The sequence below is a fragment of the Heteronotia binoei genome, chromosome 3 (genome assembly GCF_032191835.1).
Source record: "Heteronotia binoei isolate CCM8104 ecotype False Entrance Well chromosome 3, APGP_CSIRO_Hbin_v1, whole genome shotgun sequence".
Classification (NCBI taxonomy): domain Eukaryota; kingdom Metazoa; phylum Chordata; class Lepidosauria; order Squamata; family Gekkonidae; genus Heteronotia; species Heteronotia binoei.
Genome location: NC_083225.1, coordinates 108,005,594 through 108,032,149, shown reverse-complemented (window position 1 = coordinate 108,032,149; position 26,556 = coordinate 108,005,594).

Genomic DNA, 26,556 nt, shown 5'->3' with positions numbered 1-26,556 from the left:
AATCTGCTGATCAACTGAGTGCTAAGGAAAGGTTATACTTGAACTAAGAAAAGGTTATACTTGAACTTTCTCCACAATGTCAATGTGAGCATGAGAGAGAAGTTGAACATGAGAGAGAGCACGTAAGATGAGTTTGTTAGAGAAAATAAGTCAAAAGAAAAAGAATGCTTCAAAGTCAGGAGTGGCCAAACTGTGGCTGGGAAGCCACATGCAGGTTCTGGAAGTCAATGCAGGCTTATTCTCAAGGAAGCTTCCTGAGCATCAGGACCTCAGTCAGCATCTACCCATAGGTAGGCAAATATTTTTCCACCATGTATGAAGTGGGAAAAGAGGATGAAATAGGCAGGCTTGCAAGCTCTTCTCCACTGCAGAGGTCACCGGAGACCTAGAGTGGGGAAAGAGAGCACAAGAGCCAAGGGAGCCACTGGAAGGAGGAATGGCATTAAAGAGGGCTGCACAGGGTTCCCCCCCTCCACCCTAGTTTCATGGCTCTTATGGGAGTTGTATTTACTAACCTTGATGTCAAGGCAAAGAGAGATACATAATGATGCAAACAGTGGTCAGTGGTTTATTTGGTACATGTGTGTTTCCTTCTCCCACTGGTGCCAAAAAATAATTCCCTAACTCAAGGGTGTCAATCTCATGAGGGGTGGATTTGACATAAATGAGACCTTGTCGGGCTGGACCATATGTATCATAAAATATGCCAGGGAGCAGAAATATAAACTTTATAAAGTGCATACAAACACAATTAAAGATATTTTTTTTAAAAAAAAACTTAAAGCATGCTTAAAACATTAGCACTAGTTGGTCTTAAAGGTGCTTTCTTTGTATCGCTTCCATGGGATCCAGGGAGCTGGGCAAAAGAAGCTCTGGCTCTTCCCTTCCTTCAAGAGACCAGGAGAGGGAGGAGCCTCAGCCATTAGAAGGAAGAGAGGCTTGGCTCGGTAGCTCTGCTGTGTGATTGAGAGAGCCTGGCAAAGCAAGCTATGCCTCCCAATGCCTCTCCTCAAAACTCTCTCCAAGTTTCAAAAGAATTGAACCAGGGGATCCAATTCTATGATCCCCAAAAGAAGATGCCCCTATCCTTCATTATATCTAATGGAGGGAAGGCATTTAAAAGGTGTGCAGTCCCTTTAAATGTAATGACCAGAACTCCCTTTGGAGTTCAATTGTGCTTGTCACAACCTTGCTCCTGGTTCCACCTCCAGTGTTTTCTGGACCCACCCCCCAAAATCTCCTGACTCCACCCCCAAAGTCCCCAGATATTTCTTGAATTGGACTTGGCAACCCTAATTCCATAGTATGCTGGTCCAAACAGTTTAATCAGCTAGTCTTATGTTCTTGGTTTTTAACTACAAAGAAAAAGTACGATCTCCCACACGTCTCCAGATTTCTGTAAGCTTTGCTTAACCTGATATCTGTCCCTCACTTGAATTTTAGAATGGAGCTAGGGTGGCCAGATCGTCCCGGTTGCCCGGGAAAGTCCCGATTCTGGCCCCCAATTCCCACCTCCCGGGCTGGCTATACCGGGACCATTAGAGATCCCGGTTTAGCCAGCGCCAGGGAGCCGGCGGGCCGCGTGCGCGGTCGAGGAAGGCGGCGAGTGAGGGACCGAGCGTCCCTGCGTGTGCGCACAGCGGTGTGGCGGGCTCTGCGCATGCGCGGGGCCAGGAGAGTGGGCGGCGTAGGGCCCGCCACACCGCCGTGCACACGCGCAGGGAAGCTCGGTCCCTCACTCGCCACCTTCCCTGACCGCGCGCGCGGCCCGCCGGCTCCTCTACTGGCATAGGGCCCCGGCGGCGGCAGAGGGGGAGGCGGCGGCGGAGGGCATGGCCGGAGCGGGAGGCGGGCTGGCAGCGCCTGCGGCGGCGTGGCGGGAGGCCCCGGGTCGGTGGGCTCAGCCGCCTCCTCCTCAGCCGCCGCCAGCCCCGCCAGCAGTGCCGCCAGCAGCACCAGGCGCCGCTGCCCCTCCTGGCCAGCCCACCCGGAGGGGAGGCCGCGCCCTGGGAGAAGGTAAGCCGGCAGGCAGGGAGGGAGGGGGCCGAAAGCGGGGGGGGGCGGCTGGCGAGAGGGGGCGGCCGGCCTTCCTTCCTTCCTTCCCTCCCTCCCTCCTCCCTTCCTTCCCTCCCTCCTTCCTTCCTTTCTTCCTTCCTCCCTCCTTCCCTCCTTCCTTCCTTCCCTCCCTCCTTCTTCCCTCCCTCCTTTCCTTCCTCCTTCCTTCCTTTTTTCCTTCCTTCCTCCCTCCCTCCTTCCCTCCCTCCTCCCTTCCTTCCCTCCCTCCCTCCTCCCTTCCTTCCCTCCCTCCCTCCCTCCTTCCTCCCTTTCTTCCTTCCTTCCTCCCTCCTTCCCTCCCTCCCTCCTCCCTTCCTTCCCTTCCTCCCTCCTTCCTTCCTCCTTTTCTTCCTCCCTCCCTCCTTCTTCCCTCCCTCCCTCCTTCCTTCCTCCTTCCTTTCTTCCTTCCTCCCTCCTTCCCCCCCTCCTTCCTCCCTCCCTCCTTCCTTCCTCCTCCCTCCCTTTCTTCCTTCCTCCCTCCTTCCCTCCTTCCTTCCCTCCCTCCCTCCTTCCTTCCTCCCTTTCTTCCTTCCTCCCTCCTTTCCTCCTACCTTCCTTCCCTCCTTCCCTCCCTCCCTCCTTCCTTCCTCCCTTTCTTCCTTCCTCCCTACTTCCTTCCTTCCTTCCTTCCTTCCTTCCGACCGATGTTCATGTCTTGCGGCTCTCAAACATCTGACCTTTATTCTGTGTTGCTCTTTTGTTAAGCAACTCTGGCCACCCCTGGAGTAGACAATACTGACTTTGGTGGACCCAAGCACTGATTCAGTGTAAGGGAGCTTTGTGTTTGTGTCTTCTGGTGCAATTTTGTTCTCAAATCCTGTATTTACTTCATCAGTATATGGGATAAGGCACTTTCTCAACTGTGCTGCATAATGCAGCCTATTTATTTTGTCCTGTTTGCTCTGTTGGCTCTATCTGCGCCACCTTCATCACTTTCGGGGTGTGGATCCCCCAGTGGGGTGGGCTCCCGACTCCCTCCGCCAGCTGTTTCTGATAGCCCTGCACCCCCTCTTTCATTTGATCTGTGTCCCGTGCGGGTGCCACCCTCCCGCCGGGAGATGCCGCAAAATGAGCCCCCTTGAGGCTTATGGCGGCAGGGCTCGGGGGAAGCGAGCTAGACTGCTGTTCTTTTGAGGGATTACATAGTGTTTCGAGCCCGTCCCTGTGGCATCAGTCCCATCATTGTGGGACCCAGGGGGCCGGCGCAGCGGCCCGCTGAAGCAGCCTGTCGGTCACTTCCGGGTTCCTGTCCTGCATCTCGACCTGTGTTATTAGTGACAGGCTGCTTCGGCGGGCCGCTGCGCCGGCCCCCTGGGTCCCACAACAATGGGACCAATGCCACAGGGACGGGCTCGAAACACTCTATAACCCCTCAAAAGAACAGCAGTCTAGCTCGCTTCCCCCGAGCCCTGCCGCCATAAGCCTCAAGGGGGCTCATTTTGCGGCATCTCCCGGCGGGAAGGTGGCACCCGCACGGGACACATATCAAATGAAAGAGGGGGCGCAGGGCTATCAAAAACAGCTGGCAGAGGGAGTCGGGAGACCACCCCACTGGGGGATCCACACCCCGAAAGTGATGAAGGTGGCGCAGATAGAGCCAACAGAGCAAACAGGACAAAATAAATAGGCTGCATTATGCAGCACAGTCTCACTGAATCTCACTGGAATCTGACTGGCTTCTCAGCATGGAACCCGTTCTCTCTAGTCTTCTCTCTTTGAAAAAAGTAAAAAAAGAGTTTTATTTAACTTTATTTCCCCCTTTCCCTCTCTATAAATAATCTTGGTGTTTCCGGCGGTGATATTTGGGGGATTTTTGGGCACGTCACAGGAAGTGCTGTGAAGTCACTTCCTGTTTCCGGCAGTGGCATTTGGGGGAAATGATGTCATTTGGGGGAAATGATGTCACAGGAAGTGATGTCACTTCCTGCTTCCGGCAGGTGACACGGGGAAATGATGTCACAGGAAGTGATGTCACTTCCTGTTTCCGGCGGTGGCATGGTGTCACCGGAAGTGACGTCACTTCCTGTTTCTGGTGGCGCGCATTCCTTCCCCCCTCAAGGTGTCCCTGGCTGGCCTGCAGATATTATGGCCACCCTAAATGGAGCTATTTGTTCACAAATCACTGTAATATCCTAGCTACTTTTTTAAACTGAAAGCTTAGCTTAAGAACCAAAATATGAATATGGCTAAGAGCAGTGTTCCCTCTAAGCTGAATTAGTGTGAGCTAGCTCAAAGTATTTTAGCCTTTGGTTCACACATTTTTGTCTTCACTCAGGAAAAATGGTCTCAGTGCAAAGTAATTTATGCAGTAGCTAACGACTTTAATGCCAATAGCTCACAAAGTAGAATTTATGCTCATAAATCTCCACAGTTTAGAGGACTAAGATTACCAGGAGTGAGAAATACCTATTAAAGGATAATTTTGAAGGCTAAATTTTCCCCTTTGGCCAAACAATTATGTTTAAAATGCTTAGTAAATGAAGCACAATAGAAAGAAAAATAGTCCTCATATATTGTGTCAAATGATGGAACATTTTTTTTCTTTGTTTCCTAACATTTCATGAATCTGTCATACTTGGCAGTCACTATTCATTGTTGAAGATTATGAGAAAACAATCATGTCACATAAATTTAATTAATCTAATACATTCGACTTTCCTTGGCTGATCATGATTTATCTCTATTATGGTACAGTTTCACTGACAACTTCAAACTCAAAAAACTTGTTTAGGGAAAGAAAATTGAGGGCATAATATCACATAAATGTGATAGAGCAGAGATGTTTATATTTTAAAAATGAATGTTTAGAATTTGTTTACAGAAACATTTGTAAAATTTAACTGCAGTTTCTAGAAGATGGCATTTGATACCAAGTTGTTCTTTTATATTGAAAGTTATGTACTTTGCACTCTAGAATTTTAACTCCCAAATATATAGAGAGGCACTTTCCTTTCTATATATTTGAATATACAGAATAACACCTAAGCCCACTGATCTCATGGGGGAAGGGTTATTTCCAACAAGGAGGGTTTATCTTCTTATATTGTAATAATCAATGTGGCCCAGTATGCTGATGTTGGCTGCCCTTGCATAGCATGAGAGGATGAACCCTCATTGGAGGAAGAGGAAAAAATTGGGTTGCCAGGTCCAACTCAGCAAATATCTGAGGACTTTGGGGGTGGAGCTGGGAGCAAGTGTGTGACAAGCATGTTTGAACTCCAAAGGGAGTTCTGACCATCACATTTAAAGGGACTTCATGCCTTTTAAATAATGGATAGGGGCACCTTATTTGGGGGCTCATAGAATTTGACTCCCTGGTCCAATCTTTTTGAAACTTGGAGGGTGTTTTGAGGAGAGGCATCAGATGCTATGCTGAAAATTTGGTGCCTCTACCTCAAAACACAGCTCCCCCCCCGCAGCCTCAGATACCTACAGATCAATTCTCTATTATACCCTATGGGAATCAACCTCCATAGAGTATAACAGAGTGCCCAGCAAACATTTTTCCCACACACACACATTCTGATAACCCTGAAGCAGGGGGAGTGCTTCCAAGCCAGGGGATTCTCTGCCCCCAACTGGGGATTGGCAATCCTGGGGGAAAACATGTTCCCAAGACCTACCTTGGCCAGCCCGGTAGCCAGAAAATTTTGGGTGGAGGAGCCCAGGCGATTAAAAAATTGTTGGGATGGGGTGCAGGGCGTGGTTGCTTCTTCCCTCCAGTGGCCAGCCCTCAGGGCTCCAGCTCTCTCTCGCCTGTAGTAAAACACTTAGGTTAATTGTTTAAAAAATGTGGGTTCAGTTTAGACCGAGGTCTCCATAAACATACAACGAACGAAATGATCAGAGGTGCCTGCACTTGAAGGGAGGGGTAAAAATGAGAGGGGGGAGGAAGGGGGAGAGTTCCCATCATCTGCTTGACACCTTACTGGAGCTCATTCATCTGACTGGGTGCTGAGACTAAAGAAGGCTGTGATTTGGCGACTCCCTCTCTCCGTTGCCTTCTTGGTGGGCGTCCAAGCCCAGGAGGGATGGAGCCGATTGACAGCACCGTCGGAGCATGACAATGCAGCTGCACCGCATCGGCCCGGCTCTCCCTTTGGGGGTATAGCTGTGCTGAGCAGGCTGGGGGAGAGGAAATTGCGTGCTTGCTAAGAGCCTGTGTTGTGTGTTTCAGCAGAGGGAGCAAAGTGCGCCAGCCAGCTTTTGTTTCCAAAACCTGTAGCATGGTGCAAGGTTTCTTGGAGGGGGGGAGAGTTCCCAGGGTATCCCGTTCCATTTGTAAGAACTTTGATGCCTCTGGAGATGCTTGGAAGCTCTCTCTCTCTCCCCCCTCCTGCTCTCTCTCTCTGCTGCTCTAAAACTCCCCCCCCTTACTGTTGTACACCCTGTGGCTCTCCTTCTGTCTCTCTCTATTGCTTGCTCTGTTGCTCACTCTCTCACTCTGTCACTGTTTTTTCTTTCTTTCTTTCTCTCTGTTGCTCTCGTGCGCTCGCTCTCATGCGCTCTCTCCCCTCCCTTTCCCCGGTCCTAGGGAAGGGCCCTACAGAGGGAAGGGAGGTTAAATAGAGAGGCCAGACCCCCTCCCCCATAACTCCGAGCCTGAACTTGGCAGACCCTCTATATAAGGCTAAAGGAAAGGTCTTCAGGAGTGAGTCAGTCAGGTCCTCAGGCCTGGAAGGCCTGGAATAGACTCACAGGAGTGCACCCATGGCCCAATGCTTCCCCTCTGCTAAGGAAATGCTAGAAGAGACTAATAGAATGAATGTTTAGAATTTGTTTACAGAAAGATTTGTAAAATGGTAAATTGTAAAAAATAGGGAGGGATGGTGGCTCAGTGGTAGAGCATCTGCTTGGTAAGCAGAAGGTCCCAGGTTCAATCCCCGCATCTCCAACTAAATGGGTCCAGGCAAATAGGTGTGAAAAACCTTAACTTGAGATCCTGGAGAGCCGCTTCCAGTCTGAGTAGACAATACTGACTGATGGACCAAGTGTCTGATTCAGTATAAGGCAGCTTCATATGTTCATACGTTCAAATGTAACTGCTATTTCTAGAACAGCAGTTCCCAACCTTTTTGGCACCAGGGATTGGTTTCATGGAAGACAATTTTTCCATGGACCAAGGGCAGTGCTATCCCTGCCCCCCATGGGGGTATTTAAATGGGGGAGACTGGGGCTGCCAATCTGCCTTCCTGTCCCATTTAAAGACCCCTGCTGATCAGCTGATAGGCAGGGGGTAAGTGAAGGTCACTGCTGCACTGCCCTTTCCACCCGCCCTGGACGTGGGCGAACAGAAGAGGCATTGTGGCCATGCTTTGGAGCAAGGCCACACCACCTCTTTCGTCCGCCCAGATCCAGGGTGGGCGAAAGGGGCAGTGCTACACTTGTGACGAGGTTGCTAACAGACCACGGACCAGTACCAGTCCATGGCCTGGAGATTGGGAACCTCTGTTCTAGAAGATGGCATTTTATCAAGATAGTTATTAGGGTTGCCAGCCTCCAGGTGGGGCCTGGAGATCTCCCACTTTTACAACTGATCTCCAGCTAGCAGAGATCAGCCCCCCTGGATAAAATGACTGCTTTGAAGAGTGAACTATATGGCATTTGAAGAGTGAACTATATATGAACTATACCCTCCCCAAACCCCATCCTCTCTCAGATCCACCCCCAAAGTCTCCAAGTATTTTCCAACACAGACCTGGCAACCCTATTACAGTTGTTATTTTATATAGGAAGTTATGAAGGACTTAATGCAATTCTGCAGGGCCTGTAAGGACTTGATGTAATTTGATTTGATTTCAATTTATACCCCGCCTATCCTGCAGTTCTAAAGAGCCTATAACAGAGGTGTCAAACATATGGCCCGTGGATCAGATTCAGCCCCCAGAGAATTCCAATGAGGCCCGACAGCAACTGGCTGTTGTCTGTTTAATTCTCCCTTGCCTGCTTTGTCTGGTCACCATTTTGTGTTTCTCCCCATATAAGCCAACCAACAAAGCAGCCTCTCCCTGCTCTTTCCCTCTTCCCCCTCCCTTTTTCCAAAAGGAGGAGGAGGGAGGAGGAGCATCAGCCAATGAAGGAGCTTGGCTCTATAGCTCTGCTATGTTGATTACGTTTGCCAGTCTCAATTAATCACCCTGCAGAGCTATTGAGCCGAACCTCTCTTCCTTTAAGTGGCTGAAGCTCCTCCCTCTCCTTGGCCCTTGGGGAAGAAAGGAAAGAGCTTCAGCTTTCTTTGCCCGGTCCCCACCATCAGAAGAGATACAAAGAAAGCACTTTTAAGGCTAGTGATGTTTTATTGAAGGTATGAGCCTTTTGGCTTGCTACACAGAAAGAGTGAGTGAGTTTTGTTGGGCTTGTTATGGGTACAACTGAATTCCCCTCCTCTTTTTCACTGTATTCATGCTCTCCAGTAGGGATGGGCACAGATCCAAACACCGAACAAAATCTGGCCCGGACTTTACCTTGTTCAATGTTTGGACAGTTAGGTTCAAAAGTCACATGTTTGGACTAGGAAGTCTCCGAACTTTCTGCCCGGTTCAGAACCTCTTGAGCACTCTTGGTAAAGAAACTCCAACCATGGAGTATCGCGCTGAAAAGTGGGTATGGGTGGGATATTTCCAGCCATCGAGGGACCAATAGTGACAATCTGAAGCTGACAGGCAAGTCTGATTTCCAATGACAGGCATCGATTTGATTTCCTCAGGATGGTGGGGGGGGAATGTATATAATCACTGGAGGCACATTCCTGTCCTCTGTTTGCAACTGGTTTTTGCAAGTCTTGTTCTCCTTGCGCGTGAAAGAATATCTTTTGGTGGACTGAGGGGGGGGGGGAGAATTACTGGGGTGGGTGGAGAAACCTGCTGAATCTCCTGGTCTCTATACAAACTGTCAGAGTAAAAGCATCACCTCTCTCTTTTTTCTCCTTTACTTGCATTCAGAGCTACATTTCTCCCCCCCCCCCCCCCGCACCACCACTTTTTCTTTGCTGGGAGGAGTGGGAAACATGGATAGATTTTTTTCTTTTAAAACATATTTTTGATTTGATTTGGGGTGGACTGTTCACTTTTGTGGATTCTGAAAACCGCCCTTTCTCTGCATGCTGGCTGTGGGGTCCCCTTTCTGTTCCTCCAAAAAACACCCTGTTTCTTTCTGCATTGCTTGAGTCGCTGCCTGGGGGGTATCCTCTCTCCTCTCCCACTCAGGCACCCAAACTACCTACAGATTTCTGGGGGGCTTGGCTAACTGCCCTCTTCCCTGACTGTGGGGTACCCTTTCTGCTCCTCCAAAAAAGCATCCTTTCTCTTCTGCCACATATTCCCACACATTCTCTTACCTAGAACACCAGTGCCCCCTCCCACAGCTGTGCGGTGAGTCCCAGTCGCCAGGCTTGGTTGTCCCTGTCACCTTCCCAGGTAGGATGGAAGGTTTGGCCCCAATCAGTTATCATGTTGCCAAGGCTGGGTGGCTGGTCCCAGGAAAACACAGCCACCTGCAGCCATGTGGATGGTCCCTGGGGAGATACTCTGGGAGACTGATGCCTGTAGCTTAACCAGGTCCATACTGTAGTGTCTCAAAATGGCACAGGACAACTCCCCCAAAATCAGTTTCCTGGAAACACCTTGCTTGGTGGTCTGCTACTTGGATCCCCCCAAATCTGTCATGCATGTAACATGTGGGCCATGTTGAGGGTCACCCCAGGGAGGAATTGTATGCGTTGAAGGCCTCTAGCTCACCCAGGTCAGTTTTTGTCACTCCTGAAACAGCAAAGGTGACATCCCTTTGAAAAACATTGCACTAAATGACCTTTTTTAGGGGTCTGTAACTCGCCCCCTGAAGCCCAATGTGAACCAAATTTGGTGGGTACATTTAAAAGAGTGATCTGGAAATAACCTGCCATTTTGGAGCCTCGAAGCCCTGTGTGGGGCTTTTTAAAAAACGGACCAGTTTGCGAACTGGTTTGCAAACCAAGCTTTGGTTCAGTTCATGAACCAGACTGGGAACTGGTCCAGTCCTGTTCGTGAACCGAACCAGCATTTTCTGGTCTGTGTCCATCCCTACTCTCCAGTCTTTCTCAATAGGAAAGCATGTGAACTATTTGGAAGAGCGATAACAAGCCAGCATTAGGCTGAGAGTGTGTGTCCAGCTCAGGTTTACTCAGCAAAAATCATTTCACATTTTCCTTTGATTGGTGATCATGAACTTTCCAGATAGTAAGTAGGCTGATACTGAGCACTGTACATGGCTGTCTCTCTATTCTTGCACTGCCACATAGAAGTTGTAGTTATTTTTCTGGGGAATACTATAGTTTCGTAGACAAATAGACAGCTCTCATTCTGTGCCATGGTGCCTTTACATGTTCTTAACTAACGCATGAAGCAGCTTCTGTACAAAAGCTCACAATGCCCAGCTGCTTGATGTTTTCCTCTGGGTCTTAGGCTCAAAGCATTGACCATGAGCTCTCGGTAATGAATGTCAATAAATCAAAAGTAGGTTGGCAACTTACAGATGAGCACACCTGAATGACACCTGAACAGCATATTCAAGACTGGTACAGCACGGACATTGTCTGTAGGTTTTGATGCAATAATTCATCACAAGCGGTGATATTTAACAGATTGTAAAACAAAATATTGTAAGCATGTTAATGTTTTAAGCGTGTTTTATTTTAAGTTAAAAACATATTTAATTGTGTTTGTGCCCTTTATGAAGTTTTTATGTCCATTACCTGGCATTATATTTTATGACGCACATGGCCAAGCCCAACAATGTCTCATTTATGTCAAATCTGTCCGTCATAACAAATGAGTTTGACACCCCTGGGCCCAATAAGGACTTAATAATATTCTGCATGGCCTGTAAGGCAGAGATGTTCTGCCAGGCCTTCAGTTCCATCACAGCCAGCACCCTTCATCCTTTCTTCTTTGTTCCTCCATCTTTGTTTTGGCCCACTCCTCACCTGCCTGTGAGTTTACAGAACAGTCCAGAGCAGGGTAATGAAGAAATATTTGACACCATCTGAAATAATGTGACTGTCCTTCTGTTTGTTTGCGTGTGTGTTTGTTTTGTTTTTAATTTGTTCTTATTGGTTGTAAATCACGTAGAGCCTTAAATTGTAAGGAATAAGTGATTCATAAATTGAATATATTAAATAAATCCCCACAGAATCTGGGCCCCAGTAGTCTTTATGAATAGAGGAGCTCAGCTTGTAGAGAAGAGCCTAATAAAAACATAAGAACATAACAGAAGCCATGTTAGATCAGGCCAATGGCCCATCCAGTCCAACAATCTGTGTCACACAGTGGCCAAAAAAAAAAAATTATATATATATATATATATATATACACACACACACACACACACACATATACACACTGTGGCAAATAGCCACTGGTGGACCTCTGCTCCATATTTTTATCTAACCCCCTCTTGAAGGTGGCTATGCTTGTGGCCGCTAGTCCAATTAAAGAAAAATCTGGGGACTTTGGGGGCGGAGCCAGGAGACTTTGGGGGTGGAGCCAAGAACAAGGATGTGACAAGCATAATTGAACTCCAAGGGAGTTCTGGCCATCACATTTAAAGGGACAGCACACCTTTTAAAATGCCTTTCTTCCATAGGAAATAATGAAGGATAGGGGCACCATCTTTTGGGGCTCATAGAATTGGACCCTCTGGTCCAATCGTTTTGAAACTTGGGGGGGTATTTTGGGGAGAGGCACTAGATGCTATACTAAAAATTTGGTGCCTCTACCTCAAAAAATAGACCCCCCCCCCAGAGCCCCCAATACCCACGGATGAATTCCCTATTATTCCCTATGGGAATCGTTCTCCATAGGGAATAATAGAGTGCCCAGTAGACATTTCCCTCCCCTCCACACACTTTCTAAAGGGGGAGGGCCTCCAAACCAGGGAATCCCCTGCCCCCTCTTTCTCTCTCACACACAAATACTTACCAGATCTTCTTCCGGAGAACTCTTGCTGTGAAAACGAAAGCAAAAGAAAGGGAGGGGCCGTTCTCCCAAGCCCTTCCTGCTTCCTGCCCAGCCTTAAAGGGGCATACATTTTACAAACGGCTCAGGAGCTCTATAATAACATGAAGCCTACAGGTATGTTCTCCCCCCCCTCCACCCCCCACCATCCCCACCCCGCTTCCCAATTTTTGAAGAGCGGGAGATGAGGCTGCGAACCCAGGGGTCTCCCGCCAGAGCGGGAGGTTTGGGAAGCCTAGTGGCCACCACCACCTCCTGTGGCAGTGAATTCCAATGTGGGAACCAATGCCACCTGTAGGGAAACTCTCTGTATAAGGCTGCAGCCAAAATGGAATTATTTTGTCTGCAGTCTTGCTGATGATCCACTTGCATTATCTGCTTTGTATCTATGTATGCCACAAGCATAGCCACCTTCAAGAGGGGTTTAGATAAAAATATGGAGCACAGGTCCATCAGTGGCTATTAGCCACAGTGTGTGTGTATATATAAAAAATTTTGCCACTGTGTGACACAGAGTGTTGGACTGGATGGGCCGTTGGCCTGATCCAACATGGCTTCTCTTATGTTCTTATGTTCTTATTCTTGTTGCCTGACCTTTGGACTGCTTTTGGCTCTGCCTTTGGAATATGTAACCTGACCATGGACTGAAACCTTGAATTCCCTTCTTACTTTGGCTTTGATTGCGCTTCTGTCTTAGACCCATTTCAGTCCGGCTTCTGTTCGGGCCATGGGACTGAGACGGTACTGGTCACCCTCATAGATGATCTCTTGAGATATCTGGATTGGGGTGGCTTAGCAGTGCTATTGTTGTTAGATCTGTCGACTGCATTTGATACAGTCGACCACCAGCTACTGTCACGCCGACGTGGGGATTCAGGGGTCCGCCATTCAATGGCTTACTTCTTTTCTCCAATGCCTGGGTAAAGGGTTGCTATAGGGCAGGGGTGGCCAACAGCAGCTCTCCAGATGTTTTTTGCCTACAACTCCCATCAGACCCAGCCATTGGCCATGCTGGCTGGGGCTGATGGGAGTTGTAGGCAAAAAACATCTGGAGAGCTACCGTTGGCCACCCCTGCTATAGGGGAGCAATCGTCCCAAAGACACCCACTTGTATGTATGCTGTTTAACATCTACATGCGCCCTCTTGCCCAGATTGTCCAGAAATATGGGCTGGGTTGTCACCAGTATGTGGATAACACCCAGCTCTATCTATTGATGAGAGGCTAGTCCAGCTGCGCCCTGGAAGATCTAGACCTGGCATTGCAAGTCGTAGTGAAATGGCTCAGGCAGAGCCAACTGAAATTGAATCCAGTGAAGACAGAGGTCCTGTGCCTAGGTCATGGCAGTCTGGGTAGAGAGATCCCTCTGCTGGCCTTTGATGGGGCGCTTATGGCACCAGCTCCAAAGGTCAAGAGCTTAGGGGTGATCCTGGAGCCTTCGCTAACAATAGAGGCCCAGGTAGCAGTCACTGCCAAATCTGCATTTTACCACCTTTGGTGGATAAGGCAGCTGGCTCCATACCTGAAGTGCAACAACTTGGCAAGAGTGATCCATGCGACGGTCACCTCAAGATTAGACTACTGTAATGCCCTCTACATGGGATAGCCCTTGACTCAAATTCGGAGGCTGCAACTGGTGCAAAACACAACAACCAGGTTGCTAATGGAGCTACCTGTATGGGAGCACATTCAACCTGTGCTGGAAATGTTACACTGGTTGCCTGTGGCATTCCGGATTCACTTCAAGGTGCTGGTCATAACCTTTAAAGCCCTATATGACCTGGGACCTGTCTACCTTCATGACCACCTCTCCCCATACATACCCCAGAGAGCACTGCGTTCAGGGTCCCAAAATCTTAAGATCCCTGGACCGAAAGAAGCTTGATTGTCCACCACCAGATCCAGAGTATTCTTGGTAATAGCTCCCACTCTGTGGAATGCCCTCCTCGAAAACATCAGGGACCCACTGGATCTGCCACAGTTCCGCAGGGCCTGTAAGACCGAACTGTTCAAACTTGCCTTTAACAGTTAAGGGGAGGTGGCTATTATTCCACAGCACCTACAATCACACTGAACTAACATAACTGTAACCAGAAACATCAGAATAACTAGAACATCAACATGCATCTTGGACTTTTAATGACTATAAAATGGAAATTATTTTATTGTGTATTTTGTTTTAAATATTTTATGTTGGTTTTATTTGTTGTTAGCTGCCCTTAGCCCATCAGGGGAGGGCAGGATATAAATCTGATTAAATAAATAAAATAAAAAATTGTGTTATTGGACCCTGAGCTGTGATTTTATGCATCCTGAGGGTTTAGTTTCCATACAAGCCTGCAAGTTAACATTACTTAGCGTATGTGCCACTCTTTGCAAATCTTTAATGTTCTTATTCCCAGTTTCTGGCATCATACAAGGCTTTGAATTATTGTCTCGCTCCCCCATACATTTTAGTTTAAAGCCCTCCTTATTAGGTTAGCAAGACTTTTACAAAACACCCTTTTCCCTATGGCCGTAAGGTGCAAACCATCTCCCAATAGAAGATCACCATCTTGAAAGCATAAGCCATGGTCCAGAAATCCAAATCTTTCCTGACGACACCATCAACGTAGCCAGTTGTTTATTTAAAGTATTCTTCTTTCTCGTCCTAAGCCACGGCCTTCAACAGGAAGCACTGATGAGAACACAACCTGTGTGCCCAGCTCTTTCACCTTCTGACCAAGGACCACATAGTCTTTTCTAATACGTTCAGGATATGATGGGCAGTATTGTTCGTTCCCACGTGGATCAGCACGAAAGGATAGTAATCTGTGGGCTTGATAAGTCTTCCAATCCTTTCTGTCACGTGCTGGATACGTGCACCTGGCAGACAGCAGACCTCTAGGGATGACAAGTCTGGTCAGCACACTTTGGGCTCTACCTCTCTGAGCAAGGAGTCCCCAGTCACCACCACCTTCCTCTTCCTATGTTGGGGAGCAGAAGCTCCAGGCTTCTTATCCACAGGATCCTGAGAAAGTTTCTTCAAGCTTTGTGGAGACTGGGGAAGTAGCCCTTGTTCCAATGCCTCAGAATCAGTTACTGTGGTGAGATCCTGGAACCTCTTACTGAGCAGTAGGGGCTCAGAACATCTCCTGATTTTCTTTCTCCTTTGGGTTACATTTTTCCAGGAACCCCCCTCCTGTGTTGGGTCCTCTTCTAATTGCTGAGATACCATTTCCTCTCCCTCTTCTTGTCCTTTCAAGAGCGCCTCATACGTTTTGTCAAGAAAATCCTCATCTTTCTTTATACACTGCAGGGTGGACAATCATGCGTCCAGTCCCTGTATATTTTCCTCCAGCAGGGCCACTAACTTACACTTGCTGCAAGTGTAATTCATACTACTCTCAGTTAAAAATACAAACATCCCTCAGTCTTTACACATCACTGCCTCTGCTCCCTTACCAGCCATACTGCTGCAATCCATTTCAAAATTTTCTTTATCTTCACTTCTCTTTAAATCTCACTACCAGCTGCCACTTGAAACTAATTTTGAATAACTACCCACCTTTCTACAGAACCCCTAGGCTAGACCCCCAGGCTAAGAGCCTCAGGTCAAGAGCCCTTTGGCTCGTGCCTTTGGCAAGGATGAGCCTTGCAAATTAAAGGCTCAAGCCCCACCCACTTCTGACTCAACATCCAGAGCAACAGCAGAGGGTGAGACCAGCAATTACCCCCAGGCAAACAAGCTCTCCTCACTCAGCAACAGCAACACCAAAGACACACAAAAGCAATCAGAAACCCCTCTTCAGCAGGCATCAAGCATACCAGTTACCTCCCACAGCAATCCTAGGTAATGCTCCCCAGCAGTTTTAGAAAAGCAAATCAAGTCTCACACCTTACCAGCAGCTCTGTTCTAGATCCAAATAGCTTCTTCTACAGCAGCTGAGCCACTTCTGCCTCTGGCAAGGATGAGCCTTGCAAATTAAAGGCTCAAGCCCCACCCACTTCTGACTCAACATCCAGAGCAACAGCAGAGGGTGGGACCAGCAATTGCCCCCAGGGAAACAAGCTCTCCTCACTCAGCAACAGCTGCACAAAAGACACACAAAAGCAATCAGAAACCCCTCTCCAGCAGGCATCAAGCACTCCACAGTTACCTCCCACAGCAACCCTAGGTAATGCTCCCCAGCAGTTTTAGAAAAGCAAATCAAGTCTCAATCACCTTACCAGCAGCTCTGTTCTAGATCCAAACAGTTTCTTCTACTGCAGCTGAGCCACTTCTACTGCAGCTTCTTCTACTGCAGCTGAGCCACATGGTGTAGTGGTTTAAGTGTGGGGTTAGGACAGGGGTGGGGAACCTCTGTCCCGAAGGCCGCATACTTGGTGTTGCCCTCGGGGATTGCTGCGCCAAACCGAGCCATGTGACAGCTTCCCTGGGGCCTGGCTAGCCAGCAAGGATTGTGGGGTCCAGCCACATTGTGCAGCAGCCTCCCCAGGGATCACAGGGCCCAGATGTACTGTGTGGCAGCCTCCCTGGGGCCTGGCTGGCCGACCAGAATTGTTGCAGGGCCTGAAAAAGACTGTCATAGTTCAGTTTGCACTTGATTGTCCCAGATGGTGTGACCTAATATGCTAATGAGTGTGTGACCTAAAATGCTAATATTAGGGGATGTGGTCTAATATGCTACTGAGTTCCTGCTGGGCTTTTTTTACAAAAAAGTCCTGGGCCTAGGCATTTGCCTAGAGCAGTGGGCCAGGTGTGTGTGCGTGCACGCCAGATTAGGCTCTCCCCACATTACTTCAAATAGAAAAGCAATTATTTGCATTAACTTTGCTGGCCTGAATTGTTCTCAGCAGAGGACTGTTTTTTATGTTGATAATTTTTATGGCCTGCGAATGATGTTATAAATATCAATATGGCCCTTGGCAGAAAAAAGGTTCCCCACCCCTGGGTTAGGATCTGGAAAAGCCAGGTTCATATTCCCCACTCTGCAATGGAGCCTTGCTGGGTCACACACTCTCAACCTAACTTACCTCACAGGGTTGCTGATAGGATAAAATGGAGAGGAAAATGATGTTAGCTATTTTGGGTCCCCATTGGAGGAAAGATGGAATACAAATAAAGCAAATAAATAAATATCAGAAGGATTCCTTTATTACTATAGCTGCACAGTAACAGCAAATTGAGTGATTTTGTTATGATACCTGGTTTGAATCAGGATCAAGGGGAATCTATAGTGGCTCTCAGCAGCCCTGGTCATTGAAGCATCTGTCCTTCATTAAGCTAATCTCCTTTTAAAGCAATCTGTATTAGTAGCTGTCACTATCACTAGTTATACTATTCTAGTCCACTGAAGTCCATACTGAATCCACTGCCCATCAACTTTACAAAGTGCCTTCACTGTATGAGGAAGAAGGAGAAACATTTCTCTCCATTAGACTTGTTCATTTATTTCATAATTAATTGCAGTAAATATGAAAATTGGTGTTCCATAATTATCATGTGAATGAAACAAATCCCCTTTCTAAACAGCCTATAATGAAAGAAACACAACTTTTCATTTGTTTTTTTCATTAATATATTTTATTCATTATTATATTCTGATGCAACGGGTTTCACTTTTACAAGGCAGCCAGAGTCTTCCTAATGTCCCTCAGTGGGAGAGGAAGAAAGAAACTCGGGCTTTCTTGGTTAACTTCAAGCTGTAACAATTAGGATTACATTAGAACATAAGAAAAGCCCTACTAGATCAGACCAGTGGTCCATCTAGTCCAGAATCCTGTCTCACACGGTGACCAACCAAATCTTCTAGAGGTCCAGCAACAGGACATCAAAGCCAAGGTCTTCCCTTGATGTTGCCTCCTGGCATTGGGATTCAAAAGTTGACTGCATCTCAGTATGGACGTACTTACATGTGTGAGGTTTTTCAAACCTGAAGGATATGCTTTAGGACTTCATTTTCCTCTTTCCTTCCAATCCTTTCCACACACTGTCAAATTTCTCTTCTCAGTCTGTGGTAACCTGCTTGCCTGATACTATCCCAAAACTTATTCCTCATCCAAGCAAATTCACTTTAATGTCCTCTTCTGCCTGCCCAGATGTCTTGCTCTCCTTGTGCTACCAAATGCCCTTTCCTTGTCAGTCTGCCTCTTCCTCATATTGCTAGTCAAGTTAAGTGGCTATAGTACCAAATTCCCTCATGACGTGCTGCTGTCTGTATTACTGTGTTTTTTTTAAAAAAAAATCTTTTAGAATCTTTCCTATCAGTTCTCCCATAAACTCTAATGCTGAACATGGGTGCCTTCTATTGCCTCAAAAAGACAACTGTCCCCTGTATTCTGTCTGTCTGAAATTTGGCAGAATGGATGTCCTAAGAGACTACCACTATCTCTCTGAGTTTTGTCTATTTTGGATGGAAGATCAAGAAGGAAGGGGATCTTCTATTGAAACAAATGCCAAAAAAAATGAAATAAAATTATGAATATAAAACAGCAGTAACAAAAGAAATATTAATAAAACAAAAGCATATAAACAAACCAATAACAAAACAGTTGCTTAATAAGAATAGAAACAAAATAATAACAAACAGAAAAAGTAAGAAACTCCATTATGTGCAGAAGTTTATAAAAGTTTATGTTACTTAATCATGTTTTTCTTGAACTGCAAATATCCAGTCTCTTTAATCTTTCCCCATACAAAAAATGCTCCAATCCTTTAATTATTGGTTGCCATTTTCTGCACTTTTTCTTACTCTGCAATATCTTTTTTGAGATATGGTGACCAGAACTGTGACATATTTCAAATGAGGATGTAACATAGATCTTCAGCAAGGAATTTGCCTTTTTCACTGCTACTACACACTGAGTTAAGCCTTTATTTGATAGTTCATAGTTTCTGAGCGTAGCAAAAGATTGGAACTGATACTCTTCCCTAGGAGCATAGATATTTTAATGAGTTGTACATCAAAGGTTTCTAAACAAATCTACATTCCCACAATAGACATTTCCCATGGTTGTTGTCTCTTATCTCGTTGCGGTTCCCATTCTCACAGGAACAGCTCAGCCGGCCTTCCCTGAGGCATTTTATCTTCAAAGGGAGGTTGCCTTTGTTAGTATCATAGACAGGAATTCACACCAGTGTTAGTAGCAATTTTACTTCTGCTTTGATATGCAAGGTTTCTACTTGGGGTTAGTAACATGTTAGAAAATGGAGTCGGTTAAGCTAAGCAGTTCATTACATTTCAGATCCAGCATCATATTATATCATAACAATTTTCCAGTGTCTGACACTGATGGTGTCCCATCCAAATACTAACCAGGTTCCCATCCAAATACTAACCAGGGCTGACCATGCTTAAGTTCTGAGATCCAATGAAACTGGGCTATCTGGGCCATCCATGACATGGTGCGGGAGTATAGTACACTATTACATTTTTTTTTTTACTATTACTTTTTCAATGCAAATGGATCAAAGCTTATGAAAGCTCCCTCTCAAGTTCTGTCACTTTTAATTTAATTGGTAATTTAATATTGAAAACAATAGGCAAGCTTTAATTTACTAGCTTGGTATACTTTATTTGAAAATTAAATAATTTGGGAGCCTACATCAGCAGAACAGAATTTACTGTCTGTAATTAACTAACCTTTAGAATAAGCCCCTTTTTAATTTCCTCCTGACAACTTTTCTGAAAAATGAGACCTTAACAAGCACTGGCACTGAAGTGTCTCTATTAGTGCAGGTCTTACAGAAAATGTAAGGTGAGTGATACAGTCCAATTTTAAATAAATAGTAGTTACATTACCTCTTTCTATATGGATGCATATGGAAAAATTATTTACTCACATCAATTACAATATTTGATAAATATACCTAGCTTCTACTATAAATTTGTTAGGGAAGAAGACCTGAAGCTCTGTTCAATTTTGCAGAAGCTTTTGTGAAAATCTATTTTCACAAATCTAAAGGCCAACGCCATGCTGGGAATTATTAGGAAGGGAATTGAAAACAAATCAGTCAGTATCATAATGCCCCTGTATAAATCGATGGTGTGGTCTCATTTGGAATATTGTGTGCAATTCTGGTCACCGCACCTCAAAAAGGATATTATAGCATTGGAAAAAGTCCAGAAAAGGGCAACTAGAGTGATTAAAGGGTTGGAACACTTCCCCTATGAAGAAAGGTTAAAACGCTTGGGGCTCTTTAGCTTGGAGAAACATCGACTGCAGGGTGACATGACAGAGGTTTACAAGATTATGCATGGGATGGAGAAGGTAGAGAAAGAAGTACTTTTCTCCCTTTCTCATAAGACAAGAACTCGTGGGCACTCAATGAAATTGCTGAGCAGTTGGGTTAGAACAGATAAAAGGAGGCACTTCTTCACCCAAAGGGTGATTAACATGTGGAATTCACTGCCACGGGAGGTGGTGGCAGCTACAAGCACGGCCAGCTTCAAGAGGGGGTTAGATAAAAATATGGAGAAGAGGTCCGTAAGTGTCTATTAGCCACAGTGTGTGTGTGTGTGTATATATATATATGTGTGTGTGTGTGTGTGTATATATATATATAAACTTTTGACCAATGTGTGACACAGAGTGTTGGACTGGATGGGCCATTGGCCTGATCCAACATGGCTTCTCTTATGTTCTTATTTAAAAGTAGAACAAATAGCCACAACAAACAAACAAACCCTCAAGTGAGATGGTAATAAAATAAAAATAATGTAGAAAATTTACATTTTAATTTTCTTCATTGAAAGAAGCAATAGAGAAAGATGTGTTGTGTGTGTATTATGGGCTGCCAAGTCACTTCTAATTTATGGCTACCTTATGAATCAATGTTCTGCAAAACTCCTATCACTAACAGCCTTTCTTGCATTTTGCAAACAAAGTCATGGGTTCCTTTTTTGAGTCAAACTATCTCATGTTGGGCCTTACTCTTTTTCCTACAGCCTTCAACCTTGTAGCATTATTGTGTTCAGGGCCGGCTCACCCACTAGGCAAACTAGGCAGTTGCCTAGGGTGCTGGGAGAGAGGTTGTGCCGAATTCCCCCCCCCGGTGCCCAAGAGAACCACTTAATTTGCCTCCCTCTGCCCACCAGTGTCCACCCGCCCAAGCTCATCCTGCTGCAGCCACCAGCCCCCACCCCCCCCCACTTGCCCTGCCACCACGGCTGCCAGCTTCTGCTCACCCTCCCCCCCCCACTTGCCCTGCTGCAGTTGCCAGATCCTGCTCGCCCCCCGCTCACCCTGCCACAATCTGACAGGGTGCCAGAAAGGCTCGGACTGGCCCTGATTGTTTTCCATTGTCTTCTCATGATGTGACTGAAGTATGATAGCCTCTATTAAGTCATTTCAGCTTCTGGGGAGAATTCAAGCTTCATTTGATCTAGAAGCCACTTTTTAGTACTTTGGGCAGTCCATGGTGTCCATAAAACTTGCCTCCAACACCACATTTCAAAAGAATACATTTTTATCCTAGCTTTCTTCACTGTCCAACTTTTGCTCCCATACATACTAATGGGGGAATACTATGATATGAATTATCTTGATCTTGGTTGACAGCAACTAGGGTTGCCAAGCCCGACTCAAGAAATATCTGGAGACTTTGGAGGTGGAGTCAGGAGACTTTGGGAATGGAGCCAGGAGACTTTGGGGGTGGAGCCAGGAGCAAGGTTGTGACAAGCATGATTGAACTCCAAAGGGAGTTCTGGCCACCACATTTAAAGGAACTATGCACCTTTTAAGTGCCTTCCCTCCATTTGGAAATAATGGACGATAGTGGCACCTTCTATGGGGGCTCATAGAATTGGACCCCTGGTCCAATCTTTTAAAACTTGTGGAGGGTGGTTGAGAAGATGCACCAGATATTATGCTGAAAAACTGATGCCTCTACTTCAAAAAACTGATGCCTCTATTACAGAGCCCCCAATATCTTGTTGAAGTCCCTTCCTTCCCCAAAACTTGCTCTTCTCAGGTTCCATCCCCAAATCTCCAGGAATTTTCCAGCCAGGAACTGGCAACCTTATAGTGTGCAAACAAAAGGACTACACAAATGAATACTATATTTTGATAATTCATACTTCTTTATAAGAAACATATGGAGCCTTTTATACAGAGATCACTAAAAACTAAATAAAATGCTCTCTCATTTCTATTTGGTCAGAACTTCAATCTCCTGTTATATTTATACTTCCATAAAGAAGATGATGTCATAGTCTAGAAGGAGACATATGCATACTCAGCAGAGTAGAGGGCTTATATGTTACAAAAGTCATTGCTGAACTATAAATTATAAATGAATAGATCACTATTTAGGAACGCTAGCCCAGTTAATGGAAAGGAATTGGCCCAGAAATGTGCCAGCCCAAAATACCTAGAAATGGGTGGGTGAAGCAACCATTACGACTGGAATGACTGCTAGAGGGGAAGATAATCCAGATTTTCTGGCACACAGATAGATTCCAAGTGTTGCCTCAAGTGGGAATGTGAAAATTACGGAGATCAGTAGGGGCATACTCACTCACCAATTATTATTATTTTTTGCCAGAAGATTTAGGGAGTATAATGTAATTAAAAAGTGAACAGAAACAATATAAGAGGAGAATTGCTGAAGCATGTGTTGTCAGTTGCTCATCATCTCATCTGTGTTTCTGTCTCTTTTCTATCTGCAGATATAAGCCCTAAACATAGCCAGAACCTTTGACATGAACTTTTGGCATTTGGATCTCAGTCCATAGCTTGTAGCTTGTGACCACTGAATGACAGAGCCATTGGATTTAAATGCTACAAATGCTACACAAGTGTCACAGCGATGGCAAGATGGACCTCAGACCAGGGTCTAGGATCACCATAGATGGCCAGCATGTCCCCCCTTCTTGTTTTTCCATGACCAATGCTCACTCCATTTTTGCTTTACAGTTGCTGCACCTCCTGTATTTCTTCACACAACTGCCTGCCTTACCTTGACATGCCTTCCTCTTCCCTATGAAGTCCTATGAAGAAAGGTTGAAGGAGCTGGGCATGTTTAGCCTGGAGAGGAGGTGGCTGAGAGGTGATATGATCACCATCTTCAAGTACTTGAAGGGCTGTCATATAGAGAATGCTGTGGAATTGTTTTCTGTGGCCCCAGATCAGAACCAATGGGTTAAAATTAAATCAAAAGTTTCTGGCTTAACGTTAGGAAGAACCTGACCATTAGAGTGGTTGCTCAGTGGAACAGGCTTCCTCAGGAGGTGGTGGCCTCTCCTTCCTTGGAGGTTTTTAAACAGAGGCTAGATGGCCATCTGACAGCAATGAAGATCCTGTGAATTTAGGGGAAGGTATTTGTGAGTTTCCTGCATTATGCAGAGGGTTGGACTAGATGACCCTGGAGGTCCCTTCCAACTCTATGATTCTATGATTCCCAGTGTCCCCGGCTCCAGGTAAATACAGAGGCCCAGGATGTCCTCCAAAGATACCAGCATCTCCATCTCTCCCCTTGTTTACTTGTTTCTATTGGTTTATTTAAAATGGGTACTTCAGTGAGCTGTTTTGGTACAAAATTGCCTTAGAATAAGCTCTATAAAGCTGTATGTATATATGTATGTATGCATGTATTTATTTGGATTTCTATCCCACCCTCCCTTGCAAGCAGGCTCAGAGTAGATTACAATAATCTATGGTCAATAAGATAGATAAAAACAGTTCAGTATAAAAACAAGAAATTTATATTTAAATTTAAAACCCAAAAATTAGTTGATTAACTGAGGTGGTGAGGTAGAAACCAACAAAGTCAACATATTCCATTGGTATGCTGCAAATGTGCACCAAGACCAACATATCAATAGGTGAGTCAAGCCATTTCCTATCACACAGTTGGTATAATATACAACATAGGCAGGTTAGAGCAAGTGAGGCTACTATAGCCAGACTCCTGTCACCTCAACCAAAGGGCTGGTAAAATAGTTCTTTTTTTGTGTGCCCTGTGGAATTGTACTAGGTCCTGCAGGGTCCTGGTCTCATTTGGGAACATGTCCCACTAGGCTGGAAGCAGAGCTGAAAAGGCTCTGGTCAAGGGTAAACAGAGGATTACCAGGAGACATTGTTCTAGAGTGTAAAACTCTTCTGGGAACATATTGGAAGAGACAGTCCCGCAAGTATATTGGCCCCTGACCATATAAGGACTTAAAAGTTAACCTTTAACTTGATCCAGTACTCAACTGGAAGCCAATGCAGCTGACACACAATTAGCTAAATTTTGCACTTGCATAGATGTCCTACTCAGCAGGTGTGCCACTGCATTTTTCACTAACTGCAATTTCTGGGTCAAGTTCAAGAGCTACCTGAGTTGCAGTAGTCCAACCTGGAGGCTGAGGTGGATCTCCATAGCCAAATCATGGGAAGAGAGATAGGGAACTAGTTGCTTGACCAGCCAAAGATGGTGAAAGACTGACCTGGCAACATTTGTGATATGAGCCTCCATTGACAATAAGGCATCCAGAATCACTCCTGGACTCTTCAGCTCAATGACACCCTGCCAAGGGTTGGGAGCTGGATTCCTGATACCACCCCACCATGACCCAGGTACAGCACCTCCATCTTCAATGGATTTCATTTCAGCCAGCTCTGGTGTAGCTAACCAGCCAAAGCCTCCAGCACTCTTACTAAGATGTCAGGGACAGAGTCTGGCCATCCATCCATCAACAGATACAGCTGGGTGTCATCAGCATGGTGACAACCCAGCCCAACCCTTTGGATTAACTGGGCAAGGGAGAGCGTATAGATGTTCAACAACATCAGGGAGAATATCACCCCCTCTTGGATGCTGCATACCAAGGGGTAATACAGATAAACCCTCTCCCCCAGCACCACCCTTGAACCCTGACCATAGAGATAGCCATTGCAAGGTTTTCCCCCATATCCCTGTGTCAACAAGGCGGTGGCTCATAAGGTCATGATCAACCATGTCAAATGCTGCTATTAAGTCAAGCAACAGCAGCAACACTGACTCACCTCTATCCCAGAGTCTCCGAAGGTCATCTGTGAGGACATCCAACACCATCTCCGTCCCATAGCCAGGGTGGAAGCCAAACTGGAATTGGTCCAGAATACAGGTGTCATCCAGGAAAACTTAGAGGTGTTCTGCTACCAACCTCTCAACTATCAAGCACCTGGGAAATTCCCTGATGTCAGGGATAAGTTAGTAATATCTGCCAGGGGAACCTATATTCCATCTCCACTGGTTTTTATCAACCACAATTGGACACAGGTCAAAGAGGCAGGTGGTGGACTTCACAGCTGCCATGATCTTGTCAATGTCCTCCTGGCAGAGTCAGCTGAATTAGCCCAAAATTCGACCTGAAGATGGCTAAGGGGCCATCCCCTTGGACATATTGTCAGAACTTGTAACTTTCCTGTATGCTGAACCTAGTAATGTTAGCCTGACTGACTCCATGTTGGAAATGTTCTACTAACCAAACACTATTGCATTCATGCCTACTAACCAGATGCCTTTGCATTTCAAACAAACCCGAGTCCCTGACGGGCAATTGATAGACTCTGGGAAGCATCTGCAGGTGTCCCTTTGAAGCTGGATTGCCAGAGCAAAGCAGCAGGGTGCCTTCCTCCGCTTTGCAGATAAGAGGCCTGGGAACAGACAACTGTCTCCCAGAGTGTGAGAACAAGGTCTATTGTTTCTGTTACCCTTGTATAAAGAATGTGCCGATAGCCGCTCTGGTTATCAGAGTCAATTTGCTTCTCCACTGAATGTAGTTCTCAATAAACGCTTTAACTTTTGAAACAAAGTAATGCGTCTTGTCTGAAGTTCTCCAGTTCTGACATTTTGACTCTGATCCTCTTGGAGCTTATCCGAACTGGCAACTTAGCTGGATGGCAGCGAAGGCTCCAGATAACGGAGAGCCTGACACCCCTCCTAGAGAGCAGCCGGTCGACCCGGGAGTAATGGTGGTGAGGCGAAAGGTGAAGGACCCGATGCACTTCTCCACGCTCATCCATACCCCGAAGAGCTATACGCCATGTAAGTCGACCGTGCTCATGGACCAAGCAGCGGACCGGTACGCGGCACTGATACCGGGCACCAGAGCAGAGGCCGGGGCGACCCAAACAGCATCCGACCGCGAGAGGGAGGATATCCCGCTCCCCAGAGGGGAAGAGGATGTCCGCATGCTACGAGATGAGATGTTCCTGTGGGCGAGAGAGATCCACGATGAGGTCCAGGCGAGCCACGCACAACTCGCCGGAGAGATGCACCGCCAACTGGGCACCATTCGGGAGCAGATCCAGGCGCTACAAGGGGCCAGGGCCCCTGGAGGGGGGGTACCAGCCGGACCTCCCGACGGAGCACCGGACCAGCGGCCGGCGCCGCCGGGGGGGGGGGCGCCGGACCAACCGGTGGCACCGCCCGAGGAAGGGGGAGAGCCGGCCGGTCCGCCGCTGCCGGCCCTGGGCCCCGTTCCCGCGGGCCCTCCCGGAGGTCAGTGGGAGGGGGCCCGGAACAGAGAGCTGCAGATCACCTTCGACGGGGACGCAGAGGA